Source organism: Pseudorasbora parva, chromosome 22 (genome assembly GCF_024679245.1).
Source record: "Pseudorasbora parva isolate DD20220531a chromosome 22, ASM2467924v1, whole genome shotgun sequence".
NCBI lineage: Eukaryota > Metazoa > Chordata > Actinopteri > Cypriniformes > Gobionidae > Pseudorasbora > Pseudorasbora parva.
In genome coordinates, this window is record NC_090193.1 from 34,676,600 (window position 1) to 34,690,997 (window position 14,398).

At 37.2% G+C, this 14,398-nt stretch overlaps 1 protein-coding gene and 1 long non-coding RNA gene across 3 annotated transcripts in view; one reads left to right on the forward strand and one right to left on the reverse strand.

The window, feature by feature from the left end:
* The window catches only part of bsnb (bassoon (presynaptic cytomatrix protein) b), a 131,223-nt gene that overhangs the window by 67,064 nt on the left and 49,761 nt on the right, over positions 1-14,398 (reverse strand). The window lies entirely within an intron of this gene.
* LOC137058466 (uncharacterized) lies at positions 3,223-7,123 on the forward strand. The gene is made up of 5 exons (XR_010900699.1): positions 3,223-3,454; positions 4,230-4,291; positions 4,387-4,509; positions 4,750-4,892; positions 6,549-7,123. It is a non-coding gene; the product is annotated as an uncharacterized lncRNA (long non-coding RNA).

Sequence of the window (14,398 nt, forward strand, 5' to 3'; positions counted from 1 at the left end):
TCCCAGTATAGCTCATAAACCTCGCCCCTCCATGTATTCTAATAGCCGGTTTTTATCCTGCTGATATTAAGTGTTCATTTTTTAAATAAGTTTGGTCAAATAACTAACTGATTGACAGCATCTCTTAGTGAAGTTATCCCTGAAGCACCAATGGATTTTTCCCCCCGAAATTTTCGGGAGGAGATTGGAGCTTTAACTTTAATTTCTACATTTTCACAACTATATTTCACACCAACATTGTTGTTCCACTGCTAACAGATACTAGGGGAGTGTGGGCTGGGTTTTTATATCGCATCTCTACTTCCTGCTCTCTTTTGCGCAGACTTGGGTCCCAAATCAGCGCAAGATGTCAGCGCCATATTCAGATGTTGGCAGCATCATTTTCCTCCAATAGAAGATAGTGAAGGGGACTTTTTTACAGTAACATGTAATACGCATGTGCATGATGTCACGGTTTTCACAAATTTGAGTAGTTTACATGACAGTATTTTTTCAAAGATTTGCACTCTCAAGGCTTGCTTTTTCAGCCCTCCAAAACACGGTTTTCCCTTTGTAAGAAGCCCCTAAATTTGCATTAAATCTGGTTGTTTTAACCAAGATTATGTTGCAAGATGTTCCTTTACAACTACATTTAAGTTCCCTGTTATAGGCTAACCTGTAGTTTTGCAAATTTTCAGTTTATTCCCTTTAATTCCAATGGAAAGTTTCCAACTTTAAAAATTCCCAGATTTTTGCAGCCTATGCTGATAATCATAAGATTGCAGGTTTGAACCAACAAATGTTGATCCATAATCTATTGTGCGCTCAAACTAAACCAGGGGATTGTCAATGTAAGTCTAACATAAGTAGCTTTAAATAATTATAACTCCATCTGCTAAATTACTACTTATACGTATTAATCTATTTTTCGGATTTTGCATGTTTCAATCTATGAATTTAGCTAGGAATATCCATGGACTATGTTTGCGGATGACATTGTGATCTGTAGTGAGAGCAGGGAGCAGGTAGAGGAAAGTCTAGAGAGGTGGAGGATTGCTGTGAAGAGAAGAGGAATGAAGGTTAGTCGCAGCAAGACAGAATACATGTGTGTGAATGAGAAGGAACCAAGTGGAACAGTGAGGTTACAGGGAGAAGAGTTAAAGAAGGTGCAGGATTTTAAGAACTTATAGGGTCAACAGTCCAGAGCAATGGGGGAGTGTGGAAAAGAAGTGAAGAAGCGTGCCCAGGCAGGTTGGAATGGGTGGAGAAAAGTGTCAGGTCTGTTGTGTTATAAAAGATTACCAGCAAGAATGAAAGGAAAGGTGTACAGGACAGTAGTGAGACCAGAGGATGGATAGGATCAGGAATGAGTACATCAGAGGGACAGCACATGTGAGAAGTTTTGGAGACAAAGTTAGAGAGGCCAGGTTAAGATGGTCTGGACATGTTCAGAGGAGGGAGAGTGAATATATTGGCAAAAGGATGCTGAGGTTAGAGCTGCAAGGCAGGAGGTCAAGAGGAAGACCAAAGAGGAGGTTTATGGATGTAGTGAAGGAGGACATGAAGGTCTGAGAGAAGAGGATACAGAGGATAGGACTAGATTGAGGCAGATGATTCACTGTGGCAACCCCTGAAGGGAACAGCTGGAATAATAATAATAATAATGCGTTCAATTTATATAGCGCTTTTCAAGGCACTCAAAGCGCTTTACATAGAAGGGGGGAATCTCCTCAACCACCATCCAATGTGCAGCATCCACCTGGATGATGCGACGGCAGCCATATTGCGCCAGAACGCTCACCACACACCAGCTGATTGGTGGAGAAGAGACCGAGTGATGAAGCCAATCAGGATATGGGGATTATTAGGAGGCCATGATGGACAGGGGCCAATGGGCAAATTTGGCCAGGATGCCGGGGTTACACCCCTACTCTTTTTCCGAAAGACATCCTGGGATTTTTTTATGACCACAGAGAGTCAGGACCTCGGTTTAACGTCTCATCCGAAGGACGGTGCTCTTTTGTCAGTATAGTGTCCCCATCACTATACTGGGGTGTTAGGACCCACTCAGACCACAGGGTGAGCGCCCCCTGCTGGCCTCACTAACACCTCTACCAGCAGCTACCTGGTTTTCCCAGTTGGTCTCCCATCCAGGTACTGACCAGGCTCAGCCCTGCTTAGCTTCAGTGGAAACCAGTCTTGGGGTAAAGGGTGATATGGCTGCTGGCTATGGAGGATACAGAAGAAGAACAACAAGAAGAACAAGAAGAAGAACAAGAACAAGAAGAACAAGAACAAGAAGAATCTATGAATTTACCTCTGAACATATTACAGAATCATATTTTCTGGACCAAGGTCATGTGCAATTCTTTGTCGGATGAAATCTTCACTGCCTGTCTATCTGTAAAACACTCAGGACTGCAAGCTCATATTTGCACACTGACATCTTACTTAAAGCCACTGGGAAAACACATCTATCTTGCTGAATGGCTACTTGTGCTGGATTTTTAAATTTTTGTATTTCATAAAATACATTTGTTTTCTAAATGGCATCCATTATCTTCTGCAAACAAGGTCACCTTGATTCTTATTGGTCCATGTATAATATAGGCCTACATTGCACTAATGTGACATGCTTAAAAAAGCAACACATCTAATCTGATGACACTGGCCATGCGTTTTAAATGAAAATCCCTGACATAGGTGAAACATCATATCCCCTGAATGCAAGCAAACACACACATGCTGACTCGCTCTCACAGACCTTGTCTGACACATGGATTCAAACCTTCTTTCTGCCTCTCATATCATGCACTATTTATAATGTGCTCTCCCTTTCTGAATTATTGATAGGCCATACCTTTTTTTTTAACTCAGTAGTTCACTCACACTTTCACACAGACACACACAGAGATAGAGGATGAAGGTCTTTAGAATGGTGTAAACTAATCAGATATATGAGTCAGAACACAGTCACATAAACATTTCTGAGTCAGAAATTGAGCAATTGCCATCATCATAGAAAACAACTGCACTCTAAAAAATTCTGAGTAAAAAAACAACCCAATGTTGGGTCAAATATGGACTAACCCAGCGATTGGGTTGTCTTACGCAAATATTTAACCCAACAGCAGGATTAGAACAAACCAATCGCTGGGTTAACACAACCCAATTGCTGGGTTAGTCCATATTTGACCCAACATTGGGATAAAACAACCCAGCATTTTTTAGAGTGTGCACACTAAAAAACGTTGGGTTATTTTTTTAACCCAACCGTTGGGTTACACATATTGGGTCAATATGTTGGGTTATTTTGCAAAATGTTGGGTTATTTTAACATCGTTGGGTTATTTTTAGTAATAACCCGGCCGTTGGGTTAAATACGGCTTCCCCAGTGACGGTTCAAATTTTAACGGCAAACCGTCCAGTTACTGCCAACAGAAGACGCTGCTGCAGCCTGATTATGAAATGAAAGGTAAGACATGCCATTTTTTTATGAATATAACTCTTATAACATTATGTATTGTGTACTGAAACGTTGAATATAGTCGAAAACTGAATTTTATTAAAAAAAAATCACTTTAATGCTCTCTGGAAAAATGAGATAGATTGGAAATAAACCATAAGCTATCCCAGTTAGCTCGCTAGCAGTAATAAAGTAAAAACATTATTCTAGTGTACCTATTTAGAAACTTAATACGGCGATAAAGAAAGTAAGTAACTTATGCCTAGTCTGAAATCACTATCTAAAGCCGCGCGGAGCATTATCAGCTCGGCCCGTGCAGCGCGAGCTCAGACCCGGTCACACGACACCACAGCAGCGCTGTGAGATCCAGGGAGAAGCGTTTGAATTCGCCGAAATATCCAACAGTATAAGTTACTACTCTGAATATCTGTTGTGAGATGAGTGCAGATATTCACAACAGCATTGACGCAGAGAACTGAAATATTGTGCTAACAATTTTAACGTTAGTTCACAACAGTTAGAATGTTTTCCAACCCACAAATTACCTAGTTTTACCGTAGTAAGTTAACACAAACTATGATAATTTGGCAGAAATGTGGTAGGCCTATATTCATAATGAATGTTGTCATATGAATATATATCATGCATGTTACTATTAAACGTATTACAGGAGTAGCTAAATCATACAACTAAACTGTAAAGTACGTTTTCGAATGAAGCTATGACAGTTTTTGCCTATATTTTAAATATGTTGTACTAAATGTGTTATATACCTGTGTTGTAGACCAATGGATTCATTTGTGAAGCAAAGACTAGAACAGTTGAACCTCTGCCATTCAATTAAAGGTGAGTACGATATTGAAACAAGTTGTACACAATTATTTTTCAAGACTAGTTTACTTTTCTGGTTATATTTTCCCCCCTGCTTCATTCTAATGCAGAGGAAGGATTGGATCTCAGTGGTTCTCGACTCCTGGTCCTGGAGTATCACCAATAGTACACAAGTTCGACGTCTTCCTTATCTGACGCACATTTCCGCGTTTGGAGTCTCTACTAACAAGCTGGTAAGTTGAATAACATTAGATAGGCCAATGTGCTGTGCAGGGTCTACTACAGAACCAGGTTGTTTGGGAAACAATCAGTTTATTATTATTTTTTTTCAGCTGTCTTCTCTCATTTTCATACAGTATGTTTTAATTTCAATAAGTTGTTTTGGTTGTGTCTAACTGCATATGAAATCAGGTCCACATATTTGGTATATGTGAAAACTGTTTTTTTTTTTTCTGTAAACTTGTCTTTCAAAGATGATCATGGAGAAATTGCCTTTAAAACCCTTCCTGCCTTCCTGCCATCCTGCCATCATCGCCATACCTCACAAATGGACAAAATGGTGTGTCCAACATATGCTGAAATGAAGAGAAGCTTAATTACATTCACCCATCAGCCTGTAAGTAAAAGCAACACTATCAAATTAGCTTTGATAAAGTGCACTGCTCATATGCATCCTTTTATTTCCTTTAGTGATTTTGCTTGTTAATAGATTATCCAATAGTTCACCCAAAAAATATCCCATAATGTACTCACCCTCAAGTCATCCTAGGTGTATATGACATTCTTCTTTCAGACGAACACAATCAGTTATTAATTAATGTCCTGACTAATCCAAGCATTATAATGGTCAAAATTTGAAGCCCAAAAAGTGCATCCATCCATTATGAAAGTAATCCATACGGCTCCATGAGGTTAATAAGGGCCTTCTGAAGTGAATCGATGGGTTTTTGTAGAAAAAATATCCATATTTCAAACTTTATAGACTAAAATAACAAATTTTCGACAGACAGCCTTCCTTATTCAACTTACAAAGAAAGTGTAACGCCTCTCGCAATTCAAAACGCTTACGCTACGTCCAACTTAATCGTCTCTGCATTTACGCTTTTTTACACTACGTCCGACGTTATTCTCACAGCAGTTACGCTTTTTTCAGAAGTTGAATACTTAAGGCGGTCCACTGGAAGCTAGATATTTTACTTTATAACGTGGTAAATATGGATATTTTTCTTACACAATTCCATCAATTCACTTCAATGGGTTCTTATTAATCTCCGGAGCCGTGTGAAGCACTTTTATAATGGATGGATGTATTTTTGGGCTTCAAATTATGGGCTTCCATTATAAAGCTTGGAAGAGCCAGGATATTTATTAATATAACTCAGATTGTATTTGTCTGAAAGAAGAATGTCATACACACCTAGGTTGGCTTGAGGGAGAGTAAATCATGGAGTCATTTTATTTTTGGGTAAACTATCTCATGAATTACCCTCGTGTTGTTGTAAGACTTTCGTTGTTCTTTGAAACACAAATGTTAAAGAAATCTGCGAGGTTTCTGTCCCTCCATTGACGACCTACGCAACTACCACTTTAAGACCCAGGACAGACAGCATTAAAGTAATCCATGGGATTCAAGTGGTCTAACCTCAGTTTTACAAAGCGACACGAGTGCTTTTTGCAACAACAACACAAAAAAAACATAACACAACAACATTTGCTCTCTTTTCAACACAACACGCATGCGTCAAGGTGTTCTCGTGAACATGCGTTGAGATTAATGTTCTGTAAATAAAGTGGTAAATTATGGTTAAGGGATAGAATATACGCTTGTCACTTCATAAAACTGAGGTTGAATTACTGGAGTCACATAGATTACATTAATATCTTTACTGCCTTTCTTGGCCTTTCTGTGTTCCGAAGATGAACCAAAGTCTTACAGGGTTGAAACAGCATGAGGATTAGTATGTTGATTGGTGAAAAATGAACAGCAGATGTAATGACTAATTAGTGACAATTTGTTTAATTCAGTACAACACTGCTTCATTGTAACTTTTACGTAATTTAACACTGCTGACAGGGGCGTAGCACCAAATTTTGGGCCCTGGGTACAAACCATCTTGCTGGGCCCCCGTACCATGTATGTGTATGTATAGAAAACGGACTTCCCTGCCTTGGGCCCTGGTTACTCAGTACCCTTTATCCCCCCAGTCCCACGCCCCTGACTGCTGATGTTGTCACAGTGCAAGCAATCTGAACTTTTTTTTATTCTTTTAAGGTTGGAACTACCATGGAGCATTAGCTGAACAGTGAGACAAGCCAGGATCCACATGACGATGCTTGGGGACAAAGAGACCTCGCTGATTTTAATTTTCATTGTGAAGGCAGTTAAACAGAAGACCTTATTTCAAGCACTGGCTGTATGTTTCAGATTTTTTATTTATTTATGACATGAACTATCCAAAGACCTCTGCCCCATTTGGGAGATTTTGTAGCATGCAAACTTGAATATATATTTTGCTGCCTCATTAAAAACTTTGATTATCATAATTTGTATTTGTTTTGCTACTTAAGGTATGTTTACAACACATCAAGGCATACAGTGTACAATGTAGATTTTTTAATAAAGTTGTTTATTTCTGGAAGAATTTAATATTATGAATTTGTGTATTTTGTCCATATTTGTATAGGTTTTTAATTTAATATTTGTTGTGTTCATTTTAAATTTTTGTTTTGTATGTACACCTTTTATGTATGTTTACCTTATGTACATTTTTGTGTATTATGTGTGCTGTGTATTTTGAATTTAATATTTACACATTTATACATGTATATTTACAATAAATATTTACTCCCCAATATTTAGTTTGACATTTAAAATATATATTTTAAAGCACATGTATTGTTTTATACAAATAAAAAAATCTGTATTTGAAAACAATGGGTATTTTATTTATTAAAATAATGGCTTGAATAAAAATAAATATTTAACTCAACTGTTGGGTTACTTTTAACCCAACTGTTTTTTAACCCAATGCATTGGGTTAAAATAACCCAACGTTGGGAAGGTGCTATACCAACCCACAGTTGGGTTACGTGTTGGGTTATTTTTAACCCAACATTTTTAAGTGAGTGTGCATGGGGTAAACTACTAATATGATGTCTTCATTTTGTCTTCTGATTTGGAAGATGAAATCTGACTCAGAAATGTTTATGAGACACGTCTGAATGACAGCTCTCTGAATAAAGACTTCTAACAAAGCCTGTTTAACACACACAGCATGTACAAGCCCAGCCACTCAATGTAATACGAAGATCTAAATCCAAACCTTTCATAAGCTTCTTGAAGATTTACCTAGAGAAAGAGCTTTAACTTTATGTGGATCAAGATCACATTCATTTTGGTATTCATGTGAGCATGAGGATATGCAGAAAGCTAATGCTGAAAGGTATTTCTTGTCTATAGAAATATGAAAATACAGATGTACACAAATGTAATTGAAGGGATCACCCTCCAGCCATCCTAGGTGTATATGACTTTTTTTTTTTTCTTCAGACGAATACAATTGGCGTTATATTAATAAATGTCCTGGCTAATCCAAGCTGTATAATGGCAGACCAACATTTGAAGCCCAAAAAACTGTATCCTTCCATCATAAAAGTAATCCATAGGCCTCCAGGGGTTTAATAGAAAGCCTTCTGAAGCGATATTTACACACTATATAAGGTAAAATATCTAGCTTTTGACAGACCACCTTCCATATTCAAGTTGCGGAAAAAAATGTAACTGGCGTAATATGGCGTTGGACGTAGAGCAAGCATTTTGAAGTGCGAGGCGTTACATCGTAAATTGGATATGGAAGGTGGTCCGCCGGAAACTATGTATTTTTCTTTAATAACATGTTAAATATGGATATTTTTCTTACACAAAGCCATCACTTCAATTCAGAAGGACGTTATTAATCCCCCGGAGCCGTGTGGAGTACTTTTACAATGGATGCATACACTTTTTTGCATCCATTTGAACTATCCCTTTAATTTTAATGTTTTAAGGGTCAAAATAACAAAATTATATAACCAAAATAACATTTTCATGCCAAAAATGTATTAAACATTATATATACAAACACGGTAAGTTCAGACACCATTTTTTCCCACTTCAAACACTGAGCACAGTGTAAAATAAATAACATCCTCCCAAAAAGACATAAGCTTCACTTTCCTCCCTCCTTCATCATGAGTAAGAACTCAAGTTCACAGCCAGCTGATGAATCACAAACACTAGCCATGATGGAAGATCCCTGGATTCATTTTATCATTACTACTACTACTATACTACTACTACACCCACCAGCACATCTAATCTGGAGGTAGACACTATCCTTCACTGCATAGTCTAACCATCATGTAGCAGTGCGGCATTCGGACCTCTTATATGCAGCCGTTCATATCAGTGCCACAAGAATTTATGAGCAGAAAAAATCCCCCAGTTCACAGCTCAGACTGACTCATGCATCTCAGAGCAGGTTTCTCCGAATAATCGAGTGATCTCATACTGCCAGCACAGACGGTATCCGCAGAGAACATTGAAAAGTCACTTGATGTTTCGGACCGCAAAATTCCTGAAGTAAAGCACTACAGGCTGGAATTGCTAATAATGGGGAGATGTTTGAAGGAAAGGTCTGGAATGAGCATTTCAGAAAACAAGTGAAGCGAAACATGGCTATCACAAGCAAACGCTGATGAGAAACGATCACACACACACACACACACACACACACACACACACACACACACACACACACACACACACACACACCATTCAGCTCATATGTCTGACACTGACAACAGGCTATGAAATCAATAAGAGACAGGCTAAGTGTACAAATCTGACTGAGAAATAAAAGAATATGCAAATTGAGCTTTTGGGTCACAAAAACATGTCCACATTTCACCTTAAAATAAAAAATGAAAATTATATTTTGCATAAAATAAGCTTCACTCTCCTCATGAAGGCTAAATAGGTCATTACATGATTTAAAAAAATAATATTTTAATGTTCCTTGAGGTTCATTCATTTATAAGGTGATTATATATATATATATATATATATATATATATATATATATATATATATATATATATATATATATATATAATATCACCACTGCCATCTCCGCTTTTTGGGTCATGAGCGTGAGGTAATGCAGCTCTGTTTATCACATTAGAAACACTTTTAAGTGTGTTTAAAATGATGTTATGACATTACTCTGTGCGTTCGCTCAGCGCCTGCTGTGACACTTATTCACACTGCTAAGAGTAAAGCGTTTCTGCAGAATAAAACCGGAAACCGAGGGTAACACAGATATGACGCCATTGACAGACGTCCCTTCTCCTTGGTTAAAATAGCAATTTTCTCACAATTTACAAATAGTTGGAAACATTTGGAAAATTAAAAACTGAACAAAATATATAACACTGGCCTAATGGTTTTTGGATGTTTTACTGCAAAAATCCTATACATAGTCCACCTTTAAGGATTTGTTTGCATTGTGAAATTTTCATGAAAATCTTTAAACAAATGTAAAAAAAGAAAAACATCTATATAGCCTAATATTGTTTAATATTATATTAAATATTTATCATATATTTATAATATATTTAAAACTATTTATTTTCATATAAATAATTTAATAAATTTCCCCCCACATTACAATAATAGTAATTGAAAGAATAACAATTGTCATGAAAATGTCACAAACAATACACAAAAAATAAATAATGGGTCTGACAAAAAAAAAAAAAAAAGTTTTAGTATTATTTTAAAGTATTACATTTTATTTATTTCCTTGCAGAATTTTTTTGGAAGTGAAATATGCCATGTTCTTGACAGACAGGCTTTGTAATATTTAACCTTTTATTTCTGACAGAATGCAGAACTCAGTACAAAAAGCACATCTTAGTTACAAACTGCAGCAATTTCACGATTCATGGAACAAGTACGTCTGCTTTCTTTCTCTTGTCTCCACATGATAGCACATCCAAACAAACATGCAAACGTGCACAGTCACACAAGTCACATCTTAAAACGGCATCTCAACCAAATTAATATGGAGCAGTAGGGTCTACGGAGTAAGGATAAATTATGCATTATGAATATTTAGGTCTGTGATTTAAAAATACACACCACCTATTCCCCATGCAGCTGTTTTGCTCTGAAGATGCTTGCGAAACTGCAAACTCAATCCGAGCTCAAACCCGCCAGAGCGCAAACTAAATCAGCCAATTGCCACTTATGGATAAAAGTGGATTATAATATTCTTCTCACATGGATTGCCCATAAGAGTAATTTTTACAAAGTACTGTAAATTTGTTCAAAAGATGATTCAATGACTCATTTGTGCAATCACTGATGTCAAGTTCTCCCTTCATACTGCAAAATTTTTCACTATACTGCAATAAATCTTTTAAACCGTAGCATGCTACAATGTTGCCACATGAGCTCACCATGCATGTTTAATTCAGCGAGGTGACGCATCATCGGTGACGCTTCATCTCAGATATAATTGAGCATTTCGCATTTTCTTTTCAAGTATTTTCTGCAGTACAATACAAATCTGAATCACGACAAACATGATAAAAGTGTAGCTGATATTCCTTCTGACATTTAAATATGTCTGTTTATCACGCTTCAAAATAAGTTATGCCAATTACGAGTGTTTTATTTGGGGTGTATTTGTTGTGTTGCAGTTGCAGTAAGTGTCTGTCACCCTAATTGTGTTCCTGCCATCTAGGCCACATGCTGTTCCCATATTATTCAGACCTAGTTTTCGCTGGCTGATATAAATAAATATGTGGCAAATATGACGAGAGGGCTCTAGAGGCTTCATCACACGTGTTTTGGAAAGAAGTTTCAAGAACTGCTGCTTGTTTGTTACTCCTATATACAAAAAGACCCGCAACCAACAGAAAGAGGGTGTATGCAGTCTTGCTCAGCAAAATCCTTAGCTCATAAAAACACTTAAAATAGACAAATATAGGTGAAATAATCATATTTATCTATAGTACACCTGTAATCTCAGATGGAGTTTGTATATAGAGTTGCATTCTGGGATTGTCTTATCCGCAAAAGACGTATGCAATAATGCCTTAGGCTGGTATTTCAGGATTTATGCCCATTTTCCCAGTACTAAACATGTCTTACCTAATGCAGTTTTGCTTCTTAAGTCAATTGATCATGTTTTAGGGATGTTTAGATGTTTTTTTACTGAAGAACTATACAAAAATATTGATTAAGACAATGATTTTTGCGGTGTGCCTACTGTTTGGCACAGCCTTTACATCAGAACAGATCTGTGCCTTAAAATGCTGTTTGTGTAGGCAGCTCACCGTGTTTCAGACTAGAGCCGTGTTTCAGCGTGTCAGGGCATCAGTCTAAAACTGTTAAATAAGACTGCAGTGGTTAGCTGCACTGAAAATCATTTTCTTAATCAGTATTTTGTTCTTGTTTTCCAATACAAATATCTACAAATATCTATATAGATCAAGTCTCGCTTTCTGAAAATCCGAATTAAGTGAGTTTATGCTTAAAACAAGCATAATTCAAAGGGGAAAAGGATCTGGTAACACTTTTTTTAGGGTTTAGGTATTTTAGGGCTTGCTATTATTAACTAGTTGCTTCTTAGAATGCATGTTACTGGGATATTGGCTGTTTATTAGTACTTATAAAGCACATATTAATGCATGAACATATTATACATCCCTTAATCATATACAAAAACTAAACTTAAAGGGTTAGTTAATGAAAAAAATAAACATTCTTTCATTAATTACTCACCCTTATGCCGTTCCCAACCCGTAAAACCTTCATTATTCTTCGGAACAAATCTTCACAAATGGAGATATTTTTGCTGAAATCCGAGAGCTTTCTGACCCCTCCATAGAAAGCAATATAATTAAGACTTTCAAGGTCCAGAAAGGTAGTAAAAAACATAATTAAAAACGTCCATGTGACAAGTGGATAAACCTTCCTTTTCCAATTTGATTTCGCCCTGCAACTCAGTCTGGAAACCTGTACTTTCTTTTCTACTGCTTCTTTTACACTTTTTCGGGAACCAATCACAGACTGAATTATTCACCTGGCGCACTATTAGTGGATTTACCACAATGACAGATAGAAATGTGATGGGCCGTTGCCTGTTGATCACGCCTCTTGTGGTCTGATTGGTTGAAGGACTATCCAATTGCGTAAAGAGTCATTTGAATAATGCCTGTTGATCACGCCTCTTGTGCAGTACAAAATACAGAGCAGACTCCCTAGACCAATGTTCAATTATAAATTGAGCTTGGTCTGGTGGTAGCCAGACTACCAATCATTATTACATTAACGGGTCTTTAGCGACCCGGATCTATATCTAACATGGATGGAGCTCTTCCTGTCGCAATAGTATCAGTCTTCTGATATAAGAGTAATGATTACAGACCATAGATCGTAAAAAAAATGGACGACTCGACAACATCCGTTTCCGCTTGCCAGATTTTAAGCTTTCAGGCGACCTGCACGGCGCTGACATCTTGGGACCGAGTCTGCGCAGTAGTGATTTCGGGACCGGAGTTGCGCAGTAGAGAGAAGGAAGTAGAGCAGGAAGTACAGTCGCGATATCAAAAGCCTGCCCACACTCTCGCAGATGCAGAACAATTAATTATGTTGGTGTGACATAAACAGTTATGGAAAAAAATACTCACACTGTCACACACCTCGGGTTATTAGCGATATATAATATAACAGATGGAAAAACAGGTATTCTTTTATATTTATATTTTTCATGTTATATCGCTATTAATGAATTGCATGAGGAATACTAACTTGGTTAATGTCTAACTTAAAAAAATGGGACCCACTTTATATTAGGTGTCCTTAACTACTATTTACTAACATTGTAATTAATCATTTGATACAATGCACTTTTTGTGTACATACATGTTTTTACATTGTACTTACATTTTAAAAAACACCTGCATGTAATTACGTCTGTACTTAATTTCTGTAGTTACATTTGTAATCAGACAGTTGGCTCTTCCCTTATACCTAACCCTACCCTTAAACTGACCCACACCACCACGCCTGTCCCTAACTCTACACGTATCTCTTCTCAATATCAGCAAAGGTGTTTTGCAATACAATTTGAACACAGTAAGTACATTGTACTTATTTTTTTATGTAAGTACATAGCTGTTAAAGCTACCTAATATAAAGTCGGGCCAAAAATGAGGAGAAGTGTAGTGAATGAAGTCTTGGGTCGCTAAAGACCCAAGGTATGAGTTTAAGAGTTAAGTTAGAAATTTACCGGTCTAGACATTTTTTGCAGTGCTGTCTCCCACCCTGGTTTGGTTTTTCAGAAGTTTCAGGCATGTTTAAGCTGGAAAACTAGCTGGTTGTCCAATTAGACCACCTAAATACAAGCATGGCCAGTCTAAATGATCTGGAAACTACCTTAGGCTGGTTTAAGCGCTGTTTTCCAGCAGGAATCTGTACAAAGATATGGCTAGTGTTATCAAATGCAAGATCCACAAATACAAGAACAAAGAACATAATGGATGGTGTAACATCAGGTTCAACTTTAATATTAGCCTAAACGAGCATCAATGCCACGAGAGGTCAAACAAGTCAGCAGAAAAGGTCAGATGAGACATACAAATTAAGACAAGCAACAGGGAACTGCTGCCAACATCCTTTAATGTCAACATTAAAACTAAACTGTAAAGTAAAATAGGTTGCACATGCCCTTTCATGTTAAATGTAACCATGTATTTCCTTAAGACAACAAATGATATTCTCTTAAGATTTTCGAGTAGCAATGACTTCACACTCTCTGCATGACAGCTTTGCCTATGTAAAGACTGAGTGAGCTCATAAAACATGGCAACACTTCCCTGAAAGCTTGTTATTACCGCCATCATTCAATCAGGCCTGAATTGCATTCGTCATGTTGTCTTGGTGAAAATCTCTCCCAGCTTTTCTTTCTGTCATGACAGAACTTTCCTACACAACTAACAGGGCAGGGTCAACTTAGCTGGCCTCTGAATAAAGTAGCCTAAAAGCGATCAATGAGAATAATTAGCATGAGA